The following is a 27,149-nucleotide window of genomic DNA, read 5'->3' as shown; positions in this document are numbered from 1 at the left end:
CATTTTCTTCCAGTTTTTAGCTTGTCTTTTCATCCTTATTAGTCTTTTTTCAGATATGTGGTTTGCAAACATTTTCTTTCAGTCTTTAGACGGTCTTTTCTTGTTTTAAACAGAGCTTTTCACAAGACAAAAGTTTTCAATTTTAGTGAAGCACAAATTATCACTTTTCTTATTTATAAATCATGCTTTTGGTAGCAAGCCTAAGATCCAAAGACCTTTGTCTATTCCTAGATTCCAAGATTTTATCCGATTTTTTTCTAAAAGTTTTATAGTTTAATATTTTACATTTAAGTCTGTGGTCCATTTTGTTTTTTGCAGAAGGTGTGAGGTTTAGGTAAAGATTAATATTTTGGTCTATGGATGTCTAACTACTCTAGTAATAATTGTTGAAAAGGCTATCTTTCTTTCATTAAATTGGTTTTTCATCTTTGTCAAAAATCAGCTGAGCTTATTTTTTTAATCTATTTCTAGATTATCTATTCTTTTCTATAGCACAATGACTGTACTCACTAATAAACATGACTTGATGAAAAATGCTTATCAATGTCTCCACTGGAATTTAAAAAAATTGAAGGTGCCTCAAATGTCATTCTATGGTGAAAATATTATAATTTTTTTTCTCTTATTAAGCATTGCCTCACCACACAAGTGTCATTAGGCAAATCACAGCCCCTCTCCCCTACTGACATAAGCAGGATTAGTGAAATAGCAGCAAATTCTGTTTCACCCTCATATCATCACTTCTCCAGACCTCTGCACCTATGTATCCACTGAGTCCTGTCAGAAGGCAGTGACTAAAGCTTATGACTTGTGATGGATCAGAACATCACATAATTACTACTCTCTTCTAGTTTATCACTGAGCCCAGATATGTTGTATAAACTCGATTACGAGATCACTTATACACTCCAGACTGCTTAGCAGTATAACTAAAATGATGTGAGGCCAGCAGCACCAAACACTCTACCATGAACAATTCTAGATAGATAGATAAAAGAATAGATAGACGGCTGGATAGAGAGAGAGAGAGAGATAGAAGACATCCAATAGTGAATCTAACTTCAGTGAAGCCTGGTGCAAGGCCTTTAACAATACAAAAGTCAATCTCTCTCTCAGTCTCTTTCACTTTTTCAGTGTCTTTATAGCAAGCCAGCAACTTGATCAGTCTGGCTTGCTTCCTGTGCTCCCTTCTGGGCCAATCTCAGCTTATAACGCATGGAGTTCTATGCTTGGTCAGGCTCAGGATATGTATTGAGACTCTCAGACCCACTAGAACTAGATAGAGAAAGCTTCTGAATTGGAACATGACCGGACAGGCAAAAATAAGAAGTGGCCACCCTTCTAAGCAAGAAGAGAGGTCAAAACTAGCTCCCTGTCCTAATTCCACCCAGAGGAACCTCACTCAAAGGTGTTTGTGTCAATTACTTCTTCAAGCCTCATACACCAATTGCCCTTTACTGGGAGGGCTTTAGCTTCTGCAGCATCTCCAAAGATGGAGCATCACCCAGTGGGAAAGCTCTCATGGCTTTCATATCTTTAAAGTTCCAAAAAGCTAATCTTTGAAGATTGTCACACACAACCAAGACACACACAAACATACAACGTTAGAAAATAGAAACAAATGCCAAGAACCCAAAGTAGCCATGATGTTGGCTTTTAGTCCACTCAATTCCCTCATGCAATATTTCCCCACACAAAAGCAAAGTTCTAGCACCCCAGTTATATCACAGAGACTCACTGTGTCTGTGTCTGTCCATCTCCCTAAATAAGTCTTTAGGTATTAACAGAGTATGTTCCAGATTTTGGTCCTTATGATAAGAGTGGTTAGAAGACAGTAAACCATTTTTAATATAGATGTCCTCACCACTTCCCCAACAAGTAATCTTCTGGCTGCTGTTCTTAGAGGAATTTGAAGTGAGAAATACAGTCATCCCTCCATATCCATGGGGGATTGGTTCCAGGACCCTACAAGGATACCAAAGTCCTCAAATGCTCAAGGTCCTTACATAAAACGACATAGTATTTGCATTTAACCTATGCACATCTTCCCATATATAGTACTTTAAATCATCTCTAGATTATTTATAATACCTAATACAATGTAAATAGTTGTTATACTCTATTTTAAAAATGTATATTATTTTTATTGTCATATTGTTATTTATTATTTTTTTCATAATTTCTATTCACAGTTGGTTGAAGCCACAGATATGGAACCCACAGATACAAAGGGCTAACTGTACAGGAATCTGAAAGGCCATTTAGGAAGTTATGGCAGAAGTCTCAGCAAGAAACAATGGAAGCTTGGATGAAGGCACTATCAGATTAAATGGAAAGAAGTGATAACATCCAGAAAATTTTAGACTACAAAATCAATGAGAATTGATCAGGCAATCTAGACATCAGTAAGAATCACTTTTCCCCTGACATTTACATAAAATTGACATCATCTTTATGCCAACCTGCAGAAGTCCAGTGCTCCTCCCAAGATGTCTGCAAATCCTAGGAGCCTGAAGCTGTCAGAACTGCCTCTCATGTTCTATTCCCCCTTAACTCTGAACTCCTCTCCCTCATATGTCAACTCCTATAGTTTTTCTTAGTCCTTAACTTTGCCCTTACCTTCAAGGAAACAGAGCCCCATTTTCTTGCTTTCTCCAAAACACCAACCCACTTGGCATCTGTACAACTAACTGTTGGAGGCTAAGCGGGATGTGAAGAGGGTATATAACAGATCTATGCATTATTTTAAAAGTGCAACAAAGCTACCCATTTCAAAATGGAATAATCTCTCCTTTAAATGTCCTGCAGATACCAGGAATTTTTCATTGTCAAGTATTTCTCCCCATATCTCCTGTCTTCTACGTATTGTCTCTTACTCATCTTTTTCCCAACCATCCATATTATCTTATCCTCCCCAAAAGCCCTATTTGCTTTCTCTTTGTCCACCTAAATATATCCAGGTTATCAATAGAGAGCTTCAATTTCAAAACTAAATATGCCAGTGAAGGTGGTTTTACAAACAAGCCTCACTTTTCCTTGAGTGGAGTTCTGTGGCCAACTCTCAAACTAGTTTTGTTTTGTTTTTGTTTTTGTTTCCTTGCTACCATTAAAAACAGAGGGATTAAGGATAGCATCCTAATTCTAGCACTTTCACAGCTGTATGTATGTGTGGTGCCAGGAGGTAAATTATGATGCTGTTTCTCACATTCAGGAAGAAAAATCTACTTGCCTCTGTCTCTAAAACAATCTTGTTTTCTTGCAAACTGCAAAAATTTGCAGTCATTGCACCTAAAGTTCTCAAGTTTTCTTGGACTTTCCTTCCTTTTCCTTGGTGTCAATCCTGTGTTTAAATTTCATTTCTCTTTTGACCTAGAGTGTATGGCATCTTAACATGGGTATCTTGAGTTCATAACAGGAAACTCTCCAAAGTTCACAGCCAATATGTCCTCGGTCACATGCTACTCCTCCAAAATTTCACCTATACTCAGAATTTGGCTTTTTCCAGGACTTGTATAAATTAAGACTTATTGAACAGTAGCGGAAACACTCCTTTCTACTGTATTTTTTCTGCAGAAGATGGATATGTCTGTATATCCTCCAGATCACCATTTCTGTTTCCTCTTCTTATATTTCCATCTCCTTTCAAGCAGATCTTAGCTGAGCTTTATAAAGTTCAACCTGCTTCTTCAATTAGATCCCATTTCTCTTCCATTCGTAAGGGTGAGCTTTTACTGGATAAGAGTGTCATCTTATTTCTTTTTCTTTCTTTTCCTTCAGTTTCTACTTTTACAGCAAAACAAGACTCTTTTTTTTTTTTTTTGGTAATTCAGTTAATATCACTACTAATGTTCTTAGTGTGCCTTTTCCAATGCCGAAGTAGTTCTCTCTTCACATATTGGATAGACAATGCTAGCTGCTACAAGACACAAGCCCTGGAATCCCAGTGCATTACCAAGACAAAAGATCCCTGACTGCTCACATCACAGCCAGGGTTTGGGTAAGTGGCCAGTGTCCATCTTAGCAATGCCATCTGGACCACACAGCTTCCAAATTACCATGGCAGGAAAAGAGAGAGCTGGAAAACTGCATGGGATGTCTTTAAGGACTAGGCATGGAAGATGTTTACATAACTTCCTTCCACATATATCATCTACAAATTAATCACACGATCTCTAACTTCAAGCGAGTCTGAGATGGAGGAATGGACAAATGCATGTATAGATAGGATGTATGATAAGTGCTAACGGTCTCTGCTACGTGTTCTCAATTCTCATTTAATGTTATATATACATGTTTTTATGTTTTTTAGTTTTTATATGTGTTTTCATATAAATATTAAATTATATACATATACAATATATAATATATATTATATACATATACAATATATAATATATATTATATATTTATATATATAGAGAGAGAGAGAGAGAGTGAGAGAGAGAAAGAGAGAGAGAGAGAGACTTGCTACGCTATGTTGCCCAGACTGGTCTTAAACTCTTAGCCTCAATCAGTCCCCCTGCCTCAGCCTCCCAAAGTGCTAGGATTCCAAATTCTCAGTTCTCCTCATCCTCAGTTTTTTTCTCTATCTCACAGCAACTTGCAATATGACTAGTTTGACTTGAGATGTGCTATATGTGTAAAATATAAAATATACACTGAGTTTCGAAAACTTTGCACAAAAAATAATGTAAAAATATCTCAATAATTTTCATATTAATATTGAAATGATAACCTTTTGGATATATTTGGTTAAGTTAAATATATTACAAAAATAATTCCATCTGTTACTTTTTGCTTTTTAATCAATATGACTACTAGAAATTTTTTAATTATATGTGTGGCTAATATTGTATCTCTATTGGATGAAGCTCCTCCAGAGATATAGTGCTCCATACATAAGTCTTTCTTTAATTATATTTAATTATGGTCTTGCAATGACTTCCTTGAGGTTTTCTACCTTGGCACTCAACAGAATGACATACCTTCTTATAATAAATATCCCCATTCTTCTTATTCATTCATTAATGATTTCCTCCCTTACTGTAGGTAGATCCACTTTCTAGATTTCTGAAGTCCATAATCTCCCCCTGCCTTAAATCAACAACAATCATTTATTTGCTCACAATACTGAAATGTTGGCAGAGTTTAGTGGGGATGGCTCCAGTCTGCTCCACTGTTGCCCTGGGGAACTGTTGACAGGTGTTTCAACTGGGCCTGGAAAGTCCAAATGGCTTCACCCGCATGTCTGGTGCCTGAGGCGAGGTGATGGATGCAGGAGCACAGGGGCCGGCTGGGCTCTTCCCCCTCTCCCTCTAGAGCCCCTCAGCCACCAAGGCCTCTCTCTCTCTCCACATGGGCTTTTTTGGCAGTAAGGTTATTGGACTTGTTTAGTGACTGGCTTTACATGACACAAGGCCCCCTTAAGGCCTGAGCCTGGAACAGGCACAATGACATTTCTGTCACATTTCATAGATAAAAACAAGCCACAGGGGTAGTCCAGATTCAAGTATAGTCATGTAATTCATAAAAACATTTCGTTCAACAATGGACCACATATATGACAGTGGTCCCATAAGATTATAATAGGTATAGTAATGTCCTAGGCCTTCACATTCATTCACTCCTCACTTACTAACTCATCCAGAGCAACTTACAGTCCTGCAAGCTCCATTAATTCTATGTATTCTATACAAATATACCATTTTTTATTGTTTATATTGTATTTTTACTGCACCTTTTCTACGTTAAGGTATGTTTAGGTATATAAATACTTAGCATTGTGTTACAATTGCCTCAATATTCGGTATAGTAACATGCTGTACAGCTTTGTAGCCTAGGAGCAATAGATTATAATAGTCTAGGTATGTAGTAGGCTATACCATCTAGGTTTGTGTAAGTCCCGTCTATCATGTTCACACAAAAATAAAATCACCCAGCAATGGATTTCTCAGAACATATTCCTGTCATTTCCTTACACAACATGACTGCATAAGGAAAACAAATGCCACCATTTCATGAGAGAAAAGTTTAACAATCTTATTTGCAGACCATCCTTCTCATTCAGCAAGGAGTTTAGATTTTTTCATAAAGCGAATTAGGAAGCCATTTTATCTAGCAATGAAATGACATGATTTAATTGCAGTTTTGAAAAAAACTGGATGAGGAAATGTCTTAGTAGGATATTCTTGTAGTGACCTTTTTACTATGCCTTAGCAAGCTCACCAGAAACATGAGCAGAAACTCATGAGAACCCAAAATCCAATGAAGACGTAACAAGTGTCATAAAACATAGCCTAAAATTCTCCCTCTGAGAAAGATCCCAACCTCCCCCAATAGTCTGTGTAAATTGCATCCATAACATTAGGGCTATGGAGTTGATTGTTTCCTTCACCAGCTTGTTTAATTTTATTGCATAATTATGGACTATACTCATGGCCGTGGCTAGTTATCTCACAAATCTGCTAATTTAATCACAAAGTAGATAAACTCAGCATGAAATAGTGATTGGTTTGACTCATAACCATAAAACCACTAGAAAAACCTTCAAAGTCCGTGTCCTACTGTCAAAAGATTATTAAAAACAAAATGATCTCATACATTTACTATGCTTTTAAATTATCAGCTTTCTGTATCCTAACATTAAAGTAATAGGTATACTAGAAATCAAAATGCCAATTGTCATGCTTATAAAATACTCATAAATGCAAAAATCAGTTGCATACAGTATTAGCTCTCTCAATTACCTTTTCATATAAACTTTGATATTCACTCAGCCATTTTATATTTTTATTCTTAAATAGGTTTTTAATTATTGATATTGCATTATACAGTAAATACTCTCTATATTCACTTATTGTATTCCTCTGCTGGATGCATAAAAGTCAATTTGACTTCGGTCCACTTTAACTGTACAGTGAACTTTTATTTATTGATTATTTATTTATGCCTCTTTAAACAAAAACACATGCCTCAAGGGAAATTTACAGTGAATGACAAAGAGACTTAGTCTTAGTAGTAGATGTGTTTTCTAAAATAAAAATTAAAGGCACCAGGCATCAAATCATTAGAAGAGTCATTAACGATAATGGGAAGCATGCAATGGCCTTATTTCTTTGTCATTGAAAACAAGGCAAAGAAATGTTCTAGGAGAATGATTTGAGAATAGTCTTAAAGTCAAAACTAGCTAATCAGCTATTTTTCCCTAGGTAGTAGAAGTAATAATACAATTTCTTTCCTGTCATAGTATCAGGGGAATAGAATAAATGTGTTTCAAGCATCACCTGAAAGAGAAAATAGGAACAATTTTAAAACATTCTCATTAAGTTTAGCATGATTTTATTGTCCTTCAGTAAAATGCATTTCCTATCAGGGAACTCTATTTCACTATTCTCTTGAAACTGGTTTGAAGAGGAAGGCATGAACAGCTTGAATAATTTCCTGCCAGCTATATGCTATTTTCTTACTGTTGCTTTTCAGGTTATTCCGTAAAGTAGACTTGGCCTTATCTAAAACTTAAAGCACAGATACTATGTCTGTGAATTAAATCACAATCAGCAGTGAACAAGCTTTAAGAGAACCATATTAAATTTTCTTGTACTAGAAAGAATTTTTCATAATGCAAACAAGGAGCACTTGATTTGTTTACTTTGGACTTGGGGAAAGGCAGAGAAACAGAAGCACTAGGGAGAAGGAACTGATGAAGGACTGCTGTGAAGAAAGGGAATGAGAAGGGAAAAGAGGATGATGGTGGCCAGAGGAGTTACAAGAGTGGGGAATTAGGACACTAACAATGCTTAAAGAACATCCCATTTTAGCTCTTATTAAACCCTGTGAAGCTGTATCTTTGCTCTATCAGGGCTGCAGGTAAAACCCAAATGAGTTATTTTCATTCAGTGATTCACAGACACCATCTCTTCAGTGTCCAGGTTCAAACTTTTCTCCTATTTCCAATGGAAAGAAGATAAACATATGATAGAAAGAAGTTCAAAGGGAAAGAAGGCAAAAAAAAAAATGGCATGGACTATGCAACGGTTTGAATGTTTGTCCCCCTGAAAACTCACGTTGAGGCAGGGTGTGGTGGCTCATGCCTGTAATCCTAGCACTTTGGGAGGCCAAGGCAGGCAGAATATTTGAGGTCAGGAGTTCAAGACGAGCCTGGCCAACATGGTGAAACCCCATCTCTACAAAAAATACAAAAATTAGACAGACACAGTGGCGCACACCTGTAATCTCAGCTACTGGGGAGGCTGAGGCTGGAGAGTTGTTTGAACCCAGGAGGCGGAGGTTGCGGTCAGCCGAGATCATGCCACTGCACTCCAGCCTGAGTGACAGAGAGATACTCCCTCAAAAAAGAAAAAAAAAAAAGAAAGAAAAAAGAAGTTGAAATTTAATTGCCAAAATAATGGTATTGGGAGGTGGGGCCTTTAAGAGGTGATTAGACTTTTCAGGCTCCACCCTCATGGATGCGTTTAATGACTTAATAAAAGGGCTTTCAAGAATGAGTTTTCTCTCTTGGCTCTTCTTCTCTTCTGCCGTATGAGGAATAGCACTTCCCCCTTGCAGAGGATCCAGCATTCAGGCCACCATCTTGGAAGAGGACACCAGGCCCTCACCAGACACCAAACCTGCCAGCCTTGATCTTGGACCAACAGTCCAACCTTGCTTTTGAACTTCCTAGCCTCCAGAACTATGAGAAATAAATTTCTATTGTTTATAAACTACTTAGGCTGTGGTGTTCTGTGATAGCAGTACAAAACAGACTAACACTGACTGTTTCATAATTTTGGCTTAATGAAGTCACTGTATAATAAAGTGCACTCTGGCTCTCAAAGGCCTTAGCATTCATTAGCACCACAGACAACTGTGAGGCATTCCCAGAAGAAGGCAGCATTGCTCCAGATGGCAGTGTAAGGTTGAACACCAGAGGCAATCATAGAAAGTGCCTTTGCCCATCCTCCATGCAGCTAATGGGAGAGAAAGAAAATGATGCATGAGGAAGCAAGCAGGACGGGCTCCTCAATATATCCAGTAGTGCATATATTAACCAGATGTAATTGAGAGGTTAATTTAAAGAGTAGTTAAATGTATCTAAGAAGGCAATTGATGTGTTTCTAGTTGTCCAGCATCCATTTCTCCCTTAACAAATAGCAGTATGATCTTCTGGAAGTTACATCTCTCCCCACTGTGTATTGTCTTGTTTACATGGTAAATTAGGATGCCCTCCCATGAAGAAAACCATGGAGAACCCCAGGTACTATGGCAGATCATGCCTCTTCCTTCTACTAAAGGCCATAATGCAGAAACATGATGTAAGCAATAGTAATTGACATCTCTGCCAATGCACTTTGAAATTCGAACATAATGAATTAAAAACTGAAGAAATAGGGGGAATTAATTTCTCCAGTGAAGGTAGTAGAGCTATGCTATCAAATGGTTTCTATGTTGAGATCTGTCAAATTTACAATTGCTAGTTCCTGTTATTTCCAATCATTATTCTGCTTTTCCTTCATTCCTGTGGGTTTCTATATACTGACCAATAAATTCGCTTTGTGCTTAGGAGAGATAGTCTCTACTGTTTGTAACATGAGCAAATAGAGTAAGCTTTTTAAGTAAAAAACAGTTATAATTATCACATCTTTAGAAAGGCAGTATAATACATCATGTCTCACTTTACGCGATATGGTATTATTAAAAATTGAATTTTAGATAGACCATTGCTCCATCAGGTCAACAGTTTCTGGTTAGTGTGTTATGTGATAGGACCATGGTGATGCACCACAGTTGCACCTCCTTTGCTGTAGACTTAGGTCCTTCAGCCTGAGATGACTTTATGCAGTATTCTCTGTCAAAGACTGCCAGTGGGTCCAATACTGTAAGCCCTCAAATAATGGTGCTGGTAAAAGCAGGAAAGACACATTTGTACCAGGAATATGTATGATTTCCAGTCAAAAAATACTGTTTATTCCCAAGCAAAAGCAGTCCAATATAATCAGCTTGTCAACAAGTGGTTGATTTGTCTCTTTGAGGGATGATGCCCTATTGAGGAGGCTGTTACACATTGTTGTTGTGTATCTGTTGGACCTTCATTAGAGGCAGTAGCCAAATCAGTTTTGATTATCTATTGTCCTCAACTTCCTTATTATCCATCCTTGATTTCTTTTCACTCCGTATATTAAGCAAGACTCTTGTCCACCCATCTATTTTGTCTTAGGCAAAGCCATGTTCTGTTAACCATCTCCATAGTTCTCTGCAGGACAAGCCAGCCTGGCTGCCACTTTGATCTTAGTGTTCATTATAATAATCGTGCATACTTCACTTCTGAGGGTTAAGTGTCATTGTTTGCCTCTATTTTGGGGACTGCCTTGCCCTGTTTTTATCAGGGAATCTAGTTCTGTTAAGCATTTCCTACTATCTTCCCTACTTACAGGAGACAGTTATCACTGAGATTCTTGCTGATAGTGGTGTTACTCTCACCAGTGCATTTTTATTTGGTAAATGGAAGGTTCTCTGGGTCCTCCCACAGAATGCAGTTGATTTTTTTGCCCTTGAGTAGTATACTCACTTTAGCATGCCCATTCTCTGAACCTTGCATTTCCTTCTCCATTGCTTGCATAGCAGTTCTAGTATTTCTCCTTCACATAGTGCAAGCCTTCATTTTCTCCAACTTGCAAGAGCCAACATAGCAGCAAGTTTGCATTGTTTCCCAGGGTCCTTGCCAGGGTGTAAAATTCTGTATCAAAGAGAATGCTCCCATAATAATAAACACTTCCTTATCCAACTTGACTTTCTGCCTCTTCCACTCGCCACCATGATCTAGCACCCCTCAGGATCCAGTCCTATACATATGTTCCTGGCTCCTGCTTTTATATTTGACTAGGCCCTGCAGCAACTCTTTCAGGAAATAGCCCTTCTCATCCTTTAGCAAAATACACTAGAGTACACTGGCCAGGATATCTTGTGACAACAACAGTGATTAGTCTGGCATCCAGAAGGAGAGGTGGAGACAGATCCTGACTTGCAAGGCAGCATCCTCTATATCCTCAAGCAGGTCCTAGGGAGTTTAATTGACAGCAATCAGCCATTTCTGCAGACCCAGTGGATATAGGACTATCTTAGGGTTTCAAGGTTCTGGTATCATTAATCCACATATCCCCATTCCGATTCTCAGGTTCCAGACCTTGCTAACCATGACACTGACCTTGGTAATTGCACATTTGCTATGAATGAGAATTCAACCTCCTCTGGAGCTCTGCTACACTTATAATTATATCCTGGCCTGATCCTCAGCTTTTTCTGGCCTCCAGCTGCAAAGCCTGGGACTCTTTTTATATGCTGCCAAATAGGCCTTCTGATTTTCACATTTTACCTTAAATTGTTGATTAATCACCATCAGCTTTTTATGGTCTTTGTCTAATGCATCAATAGGACTCTGATTCTATTGTCTTTATAATTGCTCCTTCCTCAAACCTCTCTAACCTATGAACTATTGCAGTAGTCAATGCATTACCTTCCCCAGCATGGCATTCCAGTTCATCCCCAGGGACCACTTTAACAATTGTTCTGTTACAGCTTGTCAGAGGCAATCAGTACTCCACCGACCAGTGAAGCGATCGCATTGCCAGCTGGCCAGGAGTGATACAGCTCCAAATTCCTGTTTCTGAATCTGCTTCCTAGGGCTACTCTGGGCATCAGACATGTGTCTGAGTTCCCAGGACGTGAGCTCTGAGACAGATTTGCATGAAGGAAGTTTACTGGGGAGTACCTGTAGGAAAACACCTATAAAGGAATAAGGAAAGAAGAGTTGGGCAGAGGATGAAGTTGAAGGCAATGCATTTGCAGAAGGACTTCAGGTGATCCTACAGGGGGTACTCTGGCTAGGATGACCTTTCAGAGTTGTCCAAGATTGAGGCAAGGGCCGGCTCTCCGCACCCTTACGTTAACTGGTCATGGATGTGGGCTGCCCCTGGGAAAAGGGTACAACCTTTGTGAAGCAGCTTACTCAGTCCAGCACGCCCCTCAGCTAGGGGCTCGGTCCTGAAGGGTGATTTGGGAGCCCTCACAGCATCTGCTGCATTTGTACACATCACACTAAGGGAGAGCAGCAGATTTACAGGAGTTTTGTTTTAAAAGTCTTGGTTTGCATCTTGACTCTACCTGTGACAAGACAAATAACTGGGCAAGACATTTAACTTGTCTTATTTTGGGTTTTCTCTCTCATGGAAAATAAGATACTTATTTTTCTTCTTTATCATCATTATCTTGGTTTGGTTGTTTGTTTAGATGGAGTCTAGGGAGTCTAGGTCTGTCGCCCAGGCTGGAGTGCAGTGGCACTATCTTGGCTCACTGCAATCTCCACCTCCGCGGTTCAAACAATTCTTCTGCCTCAGCCTCTTGAGTAACTGAGATTACAGGCATGCACCACCACACCGGCTAATTTTTTTTTATTTTTATTTTTTAGTAGAGACGGGATTTCACCATATTGGTCATAACGGTCTCAAACTCCTGACCTCCAGTGATCCGCTGACCTTGGCCTTCCAAAGTGCTGGGATTACAGGTGTGAGCCACTGCACCTGGCCTATCTTGGTTATATTTACATAACTATTACTCAGATGTACTGTAGGTTTACCTATCAAAATCCCATTAATATAAAAATTGCATTCTCATTTTAAATGAAATTAAAATAAATATATGGATTTTGGAAGGTTTTTTTAAATTCTTGGATTAATGACTTATTAACTTTTTCTTTCTCTTCTTTATTTCCTGCCCGCCGAACTCTCTGCCCCCTCTCCACCATGTGAGTTGTCACTCTTGCTCTCTATTTCCATCTTTCCAATAGCGTTTTAGTTCCAGCTGCTATAACAAACTATCATAGACTAGGTGGCTTATAGTCAATAGAAATTTCTCTCTTGGAGTTCTAGAAGCTGGAAATCCGAGATCAGGGTGCCAGCATGGTCTGGGTCTGGTGACCTCATAGCCCTCTTTTGGGTTGCCAACTTCTCTTATACTCTCATATGGTAGAAAGAGAGTAAGAGAGCTTTCTGAGGTCCCTTTTATAAGGCACTAATCCCTTTCGTGAAGTCTCTACCTTCATGACATAATCACTTCCCAAGAGTCCAAACTCCTAGTACTATCACATTGGTTAGGATTTCAACATATGGATTTTGGCAAACGTAAACATTCAGACCATTACAAACAAGCTTCAGTAAAGTTTTGGTGTAAAAAATAAAGATATCTAAAGATTTCTTTTAAATGCTGTAGGGATATGTATTATCTTTTAAATTTTAATTTTTAATTTGCCAACATAGTAAGCTATTTTGGGATGGGACAAAAAATTTGTTCACATTTTCTAGGAAGAAAATTGTATTTATTTCGTTTATAATTAATGATACCTCATCTTTTCAAATCATTAACACTGACATTATAATATTTTCTCATATTTAAAAACTTCATCCAAACTTGTATTTAAATCCTTCTGAATTCTAATTATATTTCATTTTTGATTTTTTAAATTTTTCTCACTAGACTATTTAAAATTTGCTTTTTAAAAGTTTTTATTTCAAAAACAAGCATTTTTACTTATTTATATATTCAATTTTTTGTATTTTCAAATTCTATAATTTCTGGGTTTTTTTATGATTTTGTTAGTTTTATTTCCTCTTAGTAAGTTGAAATTTTAGTTTACTGTTGTTAATTTTTTTCTTATTTAATAATGAAGATCATTAATTTTCCTTGGAGTTTAGCTCAATGTTCTGTTTTGAGATGCAGTAATGTCATTTTTATTATTTATTTACCAAAAGGGACCATTTTGTTTGAATGTTTAATTTCCAAAACGGTAAGACTTTTTTAATGTTTTGAACTTTTACATTAGTTTAAATAAAATATATGTTTCTTAAAATGTTTAATTAAATCTTTTCTTTCAATAATTATTGCTAATATTTATTCTGATATTCCATATCTTCATTAAAAAGAATATAAATAAAAAGCAGAGGAGAGTTTACTTCCAGCAAAGATGGAGTAACAGGGACCCACCTTAAACAAACAGCAAGGCAGACAAAATAAATCATTTTCAGATAGCGAGCAACAAGCAGCTTCTATTGGTGATCCCTGGGAGACCGAGGGGAAGCAAACAAGGATAGCCTATGCCCTGTGATTGCCCCAGATTATACACCAGAGTGCTTGTACAGTGAAGCACAAGGAAGGGAAACCAAAACAAAGCCTTAAGTTCTCCATTTTGAGCAAATGGACTCAAGAATTGAGTAAGGTCAGGAAAGCTAGAATTTGTGAGGCAGATTACCCGAGTGGAGACACCTCCGTGGAAAGCAGAGAGCTGTGCAGAGAAAGAGTTCTGGAGTCCTGCAGAGGGTTTCCTTTAGTCTTCAACACAATATTGATCAGCTCATGCATGTAAGAAAACTGTGAGAAGAAAAGGTAAGAACCACCAGATTTACAACAGCTGATAGAATTGATCACCAGCAGAACTGCACTGCAAGACATGCTAAAGGAAGTACTTCAGGAAGAGAGAAAATGACACCAGTGCTCAGATCTTGGTTTATAAATACCACTCTCCAATCAAAGGAAACAGAGTTCCTTACATAGATGGCTGATTCTAGGATAGGGTGAAGAAAGTAGAAGATGAACCTTGAACATCTTGTAGTATCAGAGACTGAGGAAGTACTCAAAAAACAAAAGGATTTCATAGGAACACAGGAGCCAACCTGAATAAACTTCCAAAGGGAAAAATTGGAATAATTCATGCAACACAATAATGTAGCACTGGGCTATAATCCAAAGTATAAAATAAATGTACCTAAGTCCATTACTATTAAATGATTGACTAAATTAATAAATGGGAGGAAAGCGGCAAATCTTCCTTACAGAAGGATTGCAAATGACATAAAATTTTATATAATTTAAGGGTTGTCTTAGGAGTATACACATAGTCTGTAAGAAACTTTAGGTCATTTATAATACCCCATGGTTAGAAAAGGTTATGCCTACATCCGAGGGCCCATGACGAATCCATGATATATGGATTTGCAAAGCTCCTTAGTTACCCAAGCTTAATGAAGCCAGGGAAAAAATAAAAATTATCCTTGCAGTTCCTGGGCAGGAGGATGGGAAAATGACAGCTCACCTGCATCAGCCCTCCTCAGGGTATAATATCAAAGAACAGAAAAAAAAGCAGTGCAATATAATACTAAATGGTTTCCTATATGACTGTTTCCTTCAGTTCACTTCAGTTCAACTTGAATGTTGTGAGATGGCTTTTCTTTGCATGAACAGCTTCCTGGAGACATCTCAGCAAGGCACCATCATAGTTGCCCCTCAAGGGTGGCTGAAAGAGTAACACCAGCCTAACAGTCAATGATTGTGCAATCTCTCCTGTGAAGGGAGAAATAATTGGGAATACATAAAACTACTGACAAGACTTTCTGACTATCTAACATTTAAAAAGAAGCCCTTGGAGCCACTGCTTTTAGAAACTATTGCAAAAAAATGAGTCTTCGTGACCCTGAGAAGTTAACACTGAACTTGGAACCAGTTGCTGGGAATTATTACCATCCTTAGTGGCTGTGAGCAATGTGCAACTGTCAAGAGGCACTGGATACCCATAGGAGCCCTCCTAGAACAAAGTGTGACCAAGTGTGTTGCCTGCTCAGGATCCTCAAAAAGCACTTCAAAGTCACCTCTAATTCAGAAAATCCAAAGTCACAACCTACCCCCAAACCAGCTACCCTGCCCCAAACTGGCTGTCTTCCAGTATTTCCCACCTTAATGATTGACAACAAATCAGCAACCTTCATAATTGTACCATCCCCAAATGCAGTGCACCAACACGTCCAGTTACTCTTATATCCTGATACCTCTTAACTCTGTCATTTCTTGAAATCTTCTGTACTCCACCCTAGTAAATGGCCATCATCTTTTTCTTAGACAAACTCTATGTGTTTTCCTAACTGATTTTCTTGCCATCCCAAGCTCTAAGCTTTAGACAAGGGTTAGAAAATGCAAATAGAATCATATCACACCCCTTCTTAGAAACTATCAACATCTTCCCCTTCTTCTTGGAATTAAAAGAAAAATGGTTAAAATCTCATGCAAAGCCTTTCACATTCCAGATTTTGCTCATTATTCCAGATGGACTGGTAATACCTCGACATCACTACCATCCCCTTCCAAGAATTTGCCTGGGATGAAGAGGAGAATCAGAGAACTGCATTTCTCGGAATTCTTTTCCCTGTTTAGAATTTGTCGATAACACACTCATGCAAAATTCTGAAAGCAGAAGACAGGAAAGTTCTTTGTTCTCTTGAGGTATTGACAGTAGAAAGCACAGGCAGTCATGGAAGTCACAGCAGCTTCTAAAAAGCTCTTGAAAAGCACATGCTTTGCTGAAAGCCCTTAGAGCAGCTATCTTTTTTTGTGCTCCCATGTAATGTTTTCCATAGCACTTCACTAGCAGTTCCTGACTTTCAGTGGTGGCATCTGTGATCTTTACATTTTCAGGTTTTACAGGTGTTGCATGTGCCCCTTTATTTCAGACCCATGATATACACAGAGTAATATCTGTTTCCCTGACCAAATCCTCACTGATACGTTTTGATCTTGGAATTGGTTATAGGAGACTGAATTAGTCAGGGTTCTCTAGAGGGACAGAACTAGTAGGATAGATGTATATATAAAGGGGGCTTTATTAAGGAGTATTGACTCACACCGTCACATGGTGAGGTCTCATAATAGGCCATCTGCAGGCTGAGGAGCAAGGAAGCCAGCCCAATTCCCAAAGTTGAAGAACTTGGAGTGCAATGTTCAAGGGAAAGAAGCATCCAGCGCATGAGAAAGATCCAGGATGGGAGGCTAAACCAGTTTAGTCTTTTCATGTTCTTCTGCCTGCTTTTATTCTGGCCACACTAGCAGCTGATTAGATTGTGCCCGCCCAGATTGAGGGTGGGTCTGCCTTTCCCAGTCCACTGACTCAAATGCTAACCTCCTTTGGCAACACCCTCACAGACATACCCAAGAACAGTACTTTGCATCCTTCAATTCAATCAAGTTGACACTCAATATTAACCATCACAGAGACCAACCTTAAAGATGAGATGGAATTAGTTTATAGATCTAATCAGATTTAAGGCATTAATTACTTCATTGCCAATAGAACTTAGATGTCTTTGGTTTCACCCAGAAGCAGATCCTGAGACAAGAATTTGAATGCAAGTAGCTAAACTGAGAGGTGATCCCTGGAAATGCTATTAATAAAGTGAGAAAATGAGAGAGCCAGGAGAGGGAAGACACCTTAAATTCTTGATCAACACTTTGCTGAGCAACTGGAACTCGACAGTGCTGGACAACAGTGGTGCTGTCGACAAGGTATATGATCATACAGGGTAAGCCCAACTAAGGGATAAAGCAAGAGTTTCTAGCCACTAACTGCCCATCATTGTTGTTTGAAGGCTGCTTCCAGGTGTGTGGATCCTCCAGTCCATTTGTCTTGCCCAGCCCTCAGGTTGAGCATGCTCCTGCGTCAGGAAGAAAAATAGAAAAGTTCTTCAGCAGAGAGCCAGAAATGATAACAATAAACAGCCTACAGCATATAGAAGAGAATGCCTAGGAAATCTGAATGGAGCACCAAGATATGGTGTCTGCTCCAGTGAGACATGGGCAGTCCCTCACAATAAGTGGTAAAAGAGCTGCTTGTATCATAACCTTTAGTTGCCTGAAGTCAAATGCCTGCATAAGGCAAGGCTTTAGAAGTCAAAGTAGCTGTTGCAACGGATGTCACTTCTTGTAAGTACACTGGAGAATTTGGAGAAAGAAAATGACAAGTTCAAGGTTTTAATTCCCAGTTCAAGTCACAGAGTAGAGGACCACAGTGGTTCTTTGACTTCTCTAACAAATGCTTTTTTGAATCTACGTCATGAGGTTTGGGAAAACTAAAATTTGACCCTGTAGGTGGTTCAGTTACAAGGCAAACTGAATTCACAGACTTGGTATGGTTCTTAATGTAAAGTTAAGGGATTGGCGAAAAAAGAGTGGGATGTAATAATTGGAATGAACATACTTCAATGAATCTAATAACCTTAGCCTCACCCTAGATTTCTCCGGGCTTCTCTTACCAACAAAAGCAGCTTCTTCTTCCCTCCTCTGTGTGAAATTATCAGCCTCCACTTGCTTGAAGACCATATAATTACCATGCCTAGTGATTGCCTTGAAGGTTTATGCTGAACCCATACCACCCCTTATTGTTTCCAGACTCATGAGTATTCTTAAATTCTAGAAGATGCCAAAAGGCCCACCACAAAAATCTGATCTAAAATGATATACCATACATAGCAATTCAATGTCATGATTTTTCCAATTTATATTGGTAGATACTTAGAGAATATGCATGAAAGTGGATTCTGAAGGTATCAGACCTAGGAGAAATGACTCTTTTTTTTTTTTTGCGAGACTTAGCTGAATTTAGTGTATGTGAACATTGAACAGAGATTATGGATATAGAGTGTTAGTTCAAAGTATTGTGAGTAGCTTTAAAGGTTTGCATGGCTGGTTGGCTGAAATCTGATTCAACAGTGCACTAAATAAAAGTGAGATGCTAGAACATCCTTGGTATGCTATGTATGAAGGAATCTGAGCAATTAGGGAAATAAAAAGGCTGGGGCGGATTTCTCATGTGTTAGTGCTTCCCTATCTTTTATGTGTCCTAAGAGGATTCAGAGGGCACTGTCCTCACAAAGCCTTCAAGAAATGCATTGGTAGAGAGGTCACTAGCATCCTGAAAGGTTCTACAGTGGCTGTTCCATGCATGCCAGAGATTAGAGTGGGAAATGCCACCATTAAAAAGGGCATCCTGGAATTCAATGGGGATGATGCAATCCCAGAGGGAGAAAAATAAAGTAGCATATTTTGCCTTTATAAGTCTTAGGTGTGCTAAGAAGAGTTAACTCTATAATTTAGTGCTTAAGTTTCAGGATATCAAATATGCATTGTGGCAGAGCTAGCAGAGAAATGAATATCACCAAAGATCAGGTAGGCATCAGTATTGCAGGGGGTTGCAAAGCCAGAAAACCACTGAAAATACTTGAATCCACAGAGCTTTTTTGGCAATGGTTAATATTTCACAATGTCACTAAGACTGAAGTTGATGTGCAGTCTACTAGAGAGTTATAGGATATGCATAAGCAAAGGAATCTAAAGCTCATGGTTTTGTGACTTAAATCATCATAACAAAGAGTCATGCCTTTCACCAAATTCCCAGACCCTATATGGAGCCTCTTGAATGAAAAGGAAGATGAATTCCCTTGGATAATTATTTGCTTTACTGCCTAAAATATGTACTGGCAGTCTTCCTCCTACAGCCAAGAGGCAGAAAATGAAATGATGTGAAAATTCAGATGCTGCCTACTTGGTGAATTTTCCAGGGGTCTGTTGGTCTGACACATGCCCAGACATCCCCACAAGGTGAATAAGTTGTTGTACCTTGCAAAATCTACAACTAAGAAAGAGGCACAGTCTTTTGGTTTGTGAAGGGAATATAGAACTCCCTTGGGTAGCTGCTGCTTGAATTTATTAATGAGCAACCTATAAGCTTACACGTTGTAAGTGGGGCTCACAGCTAGAGACAGTTGTTCACCAGATCCATTCTCCATAAAGCTGCTTTGACATTTTGTTCACACATTCCAGCAGATCCAATCCACGTTCATGTTTGAAATCCCCATGGCACATAGAAATGCTATACAAAGACCCTTGGAGGTTGACATTTTAGACCTCCTTGAGGAAAGAGAGCATCAACATCGCACTAGAAAATTTCAGAATGTCAGAGACACATAAACTCTGGAATATTCAAGGTAATTAGAAAGATTTTAAACTAGACCCCAGCCTTCCAAACAAGGAGAGTATCACTGAGGGGAAAGAGTTAGGTGAGTCTATATTTCTTCACAATGTTATAGGCCTCTAGATCTCAAATTGCTGTCCTTAGAGACTCAGAAAGGAGACAGGAGTGTACAGTAGTAGTATAAAGAGAAAAACATAAATATGCCAATAGGAGACAAGTGTTTAAGTGTTTTAAAAGGATATTGGTTGCTTCTACTTTTTTAGGTACATAGCAGATAATTTTCAGAGATCATTCCCCAAATCTGACAAAAAGAGTTTCCAATCTGAAATACTGTTTAAGCAAGAATAAAGAAAATGTAAAAATATACTTCTAACTTAACAGTATATAATCATGTATATAAAACCATATACATATGCCCAAACAACCCCAGCTTTTGTGTTTCTACAGCCCAAACCTTGAAAATCATATTCTCTCCAAAACTGAGAACTGATTCATTAGATTACAAACACAATTTCACAACTCCAGTCAGGGGAAAAGAAAAAGCCCTATTTATTCTAGATGACTCTCTGAAGGACTTAATTGGAATGCCTATGCTACTAGCTTTTCTCTTCTGATTCACCCGGATTTCTCCAATGACTAATGTTACGATGATAGTTACTCTAAATAATGAGTTTAGTCACCATCTCACAAAGTTCTCATCAAGGAAAACAAGCTCTAATGATACAGTAAGTGCATGATAATTGAACTCCAACTCGTGGCAATGCAAAATTGCTACAAGGCTTGGTTTTCATTGTTGTTTCCGTCACTCAAAGTGTAACTGTTCTAGGTTATGGCTGGAAACGGGAAGACAGTGCTGCATGAACAGGCACTGAGGATATAGCTTGCGGGAAAAGCACATGAATTGATACAGGTTCCTGGTAGTAGCTGAATAGGAAGTCTCATAAATTAGAGAAAGACAGAAGCCATGGGTCGTAAGAAAGAAGCAGGCCAGAGGCATCGGGGGACCTTCCGCAGTCTGCAGACTGTCAAGACTTAAAGAAAAGCATGAAAGCAGGGGCAGAAGGTTGCAGTGTCAAGCAAGGGTAAGTAGCCAGTCAGCCAAACTGCTGAGAGCCCAGGGACAAAGCAGGCAAAAGTCACGATTCTGCACAGCAGCAGCAGCAGCAGCAAGGGCAGAATCTGCTTCAGCGGCAGCTGTCTCTGTTTCCCTCTCACCCTGGAGAGCCACTCCTGAGTGGACCCCACCTGCAGGCTGCAAGAGATGATAACAGAGAACAGCTGGCAGCATAACAAATGTGAGTGTGGGGGAGCGGATACAATTCTCTGGCAAGGAATCTTTTCCCTAAATTGCAGAGCTTCCTTGTAACGTTATCCTCAAGGTCCACATTCTTGGTCCATGCTACAAACAAGACCATATTATCATGAATACCTTTGTGCCCGCCTCCAAGAACTCAAAACTTCCTTGGAGGAAATCCAAGATGGGCCCAGTGCTCGTTTCTAGCCCTGCGGATTTCATGTTATGGTGTAGTTCCACCCTATAAATATGGAATTCTCAGTGAAACCATATGCGATCATATGGCAGTGTGTACATGACACAAAAGCTGTGTTTATCTGACACGAACAATGTGGGGAAAATGACGATCCCGCCTGCCACCTGGGTATATGAGTTCCAAGAAGAAAAACGTGTGTTTGGAACTACGTGGAGACTATCTGAATGATAGACTCCTTTTCACTTCAGTACGTAACCTAGATGTAACCTTAAGCTAAGGCATGGAAATTCATGTTTTGAAAGGGATTATTATCAAAAGCCTCTAAATAATTAATCTGGCCAGCTGCGGCGGCTCACGCCTGTAATCTCAGCACTTTGGGAGGCCAAGGTGGGCAGATCACCTGAGATCGGGAGTTGGAGACCAGCCTGACCAACATGGAGAAACCCCGTCTCTACTAAATATACAAAAAATTAGCCAGGCGTGGTGGCACACGCCTGTAATCCCAGCTACTCAGGAGGCTGAGGTAAGAGAATCGCTTGAACTCGGGATGCGGAGGTGGTAGTGAGCCAAGATTGCGCCATTGCACTCCAGCCTGGGCAACAAGAGCAAAAATCCATCTCAAATAATAATAATAATAATTAATCTACTATAATTGGGGTGGGAAAAAGCTTAATTCTATAGTGAGAGAAGAAGGGGTTTTATATGCCTTCACCTGGCCTCGGGTTTCTTACGCTCATCAACTTCTCATCAAATGGTATTGGTCATGACAGATGAATGCATGCTAAAAACATATCTTGCCTTGAACAGATTCTATTCGATCATCCTTCTAACCCAAGCTAGCTTAAGGAGATTTGGGAGAAGGAAGCAGGAAAGGGCGGTGAAACCTGGACAATCATGGATGTTAGTAAAAATGAAACCAACCCCTGATGCCGCATCAAGAGTCTTCAGTCAGAAACAACGCACCTTTTATGCTCATGTTAAGTCCAGTGCTTTTACGTATTGAAATTGTTCCCACCTGTATACCCTTTAGACTGCAAACTTCATATCGGCACTTGTCACTATCCCCAAAACAAGAACATTCTCTAAAACCTCATTAAACTGATTACATTTGAATAGTCACCATCTTTGTAATGCACAATCAAAACTATGGCTTTATCCCAATTTGTTTGCAGCTATCAAGACTACTGATGTTATTTCCAGAACAATTGCCAACAATGTGTCAAGAAAGTATTGTCACCAAGAAAGTATTACAAAGTATCCAGTCAGAGGCATGCCAACACAAAAAGGAATTTCCCAGGACTGCCCCTGAGCACAAACCTTGTCCTCAATATTGAACTTAATTCATACAAATTTCCATAAGACAGCTGCTAAATCCTCACCAGAATGCTATCATGGCCCAGGGTTTTAGCAAAGTTCTAATCACCTGACTTGAGTCTTCCTCACCTATGAGGTTTACAGTGTAGCTTTATCCTATGAGGTTTACAGTGTAGCTTTATCTATGGCAGGCAACCTTGTGTAACATAAGGGAAGTACTTAGAATATATGACTTTGAGGAGAAAACATCTAGAAAATTATTTTTCCTAAAATAATTCTATTTTCAGGTTGAGTGTTTTCTTAAATTATATACAATACAGATAGGATGCTTCTCTGAGATACAGATTAGGCATTTTCCGAATAGCATCAGCAGGGAAGCCAGTCAGTGGAAGGAAGGTTTTGCAGCCTTCAGTGCCCTCACATGCTATTTGGGAATCAGTAGAGCACTGGTTGCACGATGTAGCTGTGGTTGCTATAGGGATGGACTCCTGAGAGTATTCCATCTGCTACAAGAGGGACAGTTTGGAAACCCCTCAGAGGTCTTTAGAAGAAACGAAGCAAACAAATACTCATCTGGTTGGGAAGGCCAGTTTGACTAAGTAGCTATTTCAATGGATTTCAAGCACATGCATACTACAAATCTTGGGTTGATGTAGAAAAATCTTAAATTTCAAAATTAGTTGAAAAAATAATCCAAATTTCAGTCACTTTAAACACGTGTATGTTATCCAAGCACAACATATTGCAACTTCTTCAGGTTTAATTTAGCCAATGCGCTTTTATTTGTTTAATCCACATTTTCCAGAACAATTAATATTAGCTTATAAACAAAATTAAGGGCTCATTTAACAGGCTTATTTTTGGAAACACAACGAAAGCAGACTTGAATGATAGGTACATATGAAATGTGGGGGTCTCACCTATGCCAAAGTTCACTGCAACTATATTTTTACCATTATCCCTCATTACTAACCAGAAAGATTGAGAGATAACCTGGACATAGGTTAATGTTACTTTGAAACTCATACATCAGTCCAAACTTAAAAAATTGAATGAGATACAATGTGATGCATTTTGAAAAAGAAGAAAATTTTCTGTTTCTTAACCAAAAAGAAAACAAATCTCCTAAAGGTAAACTAGCCTGTTGGGTAATGATGTTTTGAAAATTAGAAAATATTTGAAGATAGGAGTGGGAGGGTTCACTATAGTGTGATTTTACAGACCTATTAAAATAAGATTTTGCCTACTTATTTGGTGGTGAAAGTTTAACGGCTGCTGACTAATGCAGTTGTCATTCTATATAAATTTAAAATTATATGATGTAGCTAAGGCACCAGAACCTGGTTTGGATAAGCTGGATTCTTGAAGAGTTTCCTAAGGAAAGGGTGTATCTGAGTGAAAAGCAACTTTTTAGAAGTTGTCTCTTGAGCGGCCTAACTATTCAAACATGTGACTACAGCACTTAAATGTTGTAGAGTCCTGTTACTCAAAACAGTTCCTCCATATGTCTGCCCTACCAAACCTGTCCCTAGCAAAATGATACTGTGGCTTAGGGACTGAAGAGGCGTGTGGGAAAGTGTGTCTACAGCCTAACATTTTTGTTAAATCAAAGAAAAGAAGAAACAGAAGAGAGATAAATTTCCATATAAAACTGATAGCCCAATCAGACAGCAGCTCACTAATCCCTGCACTTCCTCAGGGGGACCTGCGTCCTCTCCTTCTACTGCAGCTCACCTTGGGGGTTCCACCTTTGCCATTGCTTGCATGTCCACACCTTCCCCAGCTCCTGACCACCATCGAATTTAGCCATCATCCTTCTCACTTTCTCACGGTCTTCTCATGTTATCTAATTTCTGCTAAGTTGCTAATGCTCAATTGTGATATTCCTATAGCATTTGTCCCATATGACATAATTGAAGGTTTGACCAGAAGCCTTACCTTTTATGTGCTAATAACTATCAAATGATATATTCAAGGCATCATGCAGAAGAGATTGAAAGGAACTGTGGACCTAGGCAAGAGAGCAAGAAACGTTTTCAGTCCTTCAAATGTTGCCACGTGTAAGGTGATCTGTTGCACATCAATGCAGGATTAGATCTTTGCTTTCCTTTCATACAATGTATAATTAACATATTAAATGGTAATTTATAGACTGAGGTCATTTTAGAATCATTTAAGAAATATTTCCTATGCAGATTTAACTAAATATTTTACACTTTCCATTTTATATTTTTCATTCTCTGAAAATTCACAATCCACTTATGACTTAATGGAGTTTAACCTATTTAATGGGTAAGAACATCAGAAAGAAAAGGCTTAAGATAAACAGAGACTGGCAAGAGATGGCCAAGTCATTGGTTTGACAGCTTTGCAGATATGGAAGGGAGAGATTAAAGAAAGAGGAAATAGGCTAACTAGGAAGCAAATGAAGAAACAGATTTTGTGAGATTTTATTTTGAACAGTTATATTTGCCCTCTTTAAAAGTCAAAAGAACAACAGCAAAACAACCTTAAAAGAGGCTTGACACACCAAAGCAGATTAAGCAGGAATTCAGCTGTCACCAATTCCTAGAATCAGAGTTAAAGCTAGGTGACCAGCTGGATATAAAACCTTCCACAGGGCTGAGCACAATGGTTCATGCTGATAATCTCAACACTTTGGGAGGCCCAGGTGGGAGGATCACTTGAGCCTAGGAGTTCATGACAAGCCTGGGCCAACACAGCAAAACACCATCTCCATATATATATATACACATATATATGTGTGTGTATATATACATATATACACACATATATATACACATATATATACACACACATATATATGTATATATGTATGTATATATGTATATATGTATATATATGTATATATGTATATATGTATATATATGTATATATGTATATATGTATATATATGTATATATGTATATATGTATATATATGTATGTATGTGTGTGTGTGTGTATATATATATATATATATATATATATATATATATAAATTAACTGGGCTTAGTGGCTTATGCCAGTAGTCCTAGATACTTGGGAAGGTGATGCAGAAAGATAACTTGAGTTCAAGAATTCAGTGCTTCAGTGAGCTGTGATTGTACCACTGCACTCTAGCCTGGGTGACAGAGATTCTGTCTCTGAAAAAATAAAATAAAATAAAATTTTAAAAGTCCAGCACCAGTAAAGTGAGCAAGAAAACAGTAACTAGGGATGAGGTAACCAAATGCCAAATCAGGAGGACTTTCACGCCAGTAGGTGCATTTTTACTTATTTTGTGTGTGTGTGTGGAGGGGTGGGGGGAGAGTAGTTTTGAGCAGAGGAAAATCATGAACTGATTTACATTTTAAGGGAAATTTTAAAAATTAGGTAACATTATCTATCAGGTCCCCAAATACATTTATCTAATGGGTTATAGAAAAATGTTAATTAAAATAATTACTTTATTGAAATAGATATGAAATAGTTATGAATGTCACAATTTGCTTGTGTCACAATTTGCTCTTCAGAAAGAGTTCTGAAGAATTTTTTTTTAATCAGGTTGTCAACATAAATTATCAGCCAAACTCAGATCAGTTTAGGGTTTTTGATGTTGCCAGGGCCGAGCAAGGGGGAAGCTATGGATTATCTAGACTAATGCTTCCATTTCACAGAGGAGCAAACTGAGTCCTAGAGATGCTTGTTTGGTAACAGGAGAGATAAAGGTAGAACTCAGACAGGCCTGCAAATCTCCTCATTCCTAACACGTTTCCCTTTCCCAAGCATTGTTATACTTTGAATACCCTGAACACATAAGTTGGAAAACATAAAGTGGATACGAATTGACTTGAAAGCCAAACTAAATAACATTTTGAAGGAGATCCATCAAGCAGGACCTTAAAGAGTTCCATTAAAAGCCGGGTGCGGTGGCTCACACCTGTAATCCCAGCACTTTGGGAGGCCAAGGCAGGTGGATCACAAGGTCAAGAGTTCGAGACCAGCCTAGCCAACATGGTGAAACCCTGTCACTACTAAAAATACAAAAATTAGCCAGGCATGGTGGCAGACACCTGTAGTCCCAGCTACTCGGGAAGCTGAGGCAAGAGAATTGCTTGAACCTGGGAGGCGGAGGTTGCAGTGAGCCGAGATCGCACCACTGCACTCCAGCCTGGGTGACAAAGCAAGACTCTATCTCAAAAAAAAAAAAAAAAAAGAAAGAAAAAAAGAGTTCTATTAGAATCCAGATATTGTAGAGGATTTTTTGTTTGTTTGTTTCAAATAGAATAAATCAATAGAAGCCTGGAAACCAAAACTTTGGCTTCAAAGCCTCTTGGCAACTTTGACTTATTAATTAATATCTGCCACCTTTATTTTTGAGCTGTCAATTAGAGAAAACATTCAAGAATCTGTGTGAAAAATAGCCAAAAGTGAAATGCATGAAAGCATTTTCCAAGCATCATATCAAAACTAAAAGAAAAAAAATTGAAAAAAAAAAGACAATGGAGTATAGTATACGAATTATTT

The sequence above is a fragment of the Pongo pygmaeus genome, chromosome 11 (assembly GCF_028885625.2).
Source record: "Pongo pygmaeus isolate AG05252 chromosome 11, NHGRI_mPonPyg2-v2.0_pri, whole genome shotgun sequence".
Classification (NCBI taxonomy): Eukaryota; Metazoa; Chordata; class Mammalia; order Primates; family Hominidae; genus Pongo; species Pongo pygmaeus.
Note: the sequence above shows the minus strand (reverse complement) of the source record.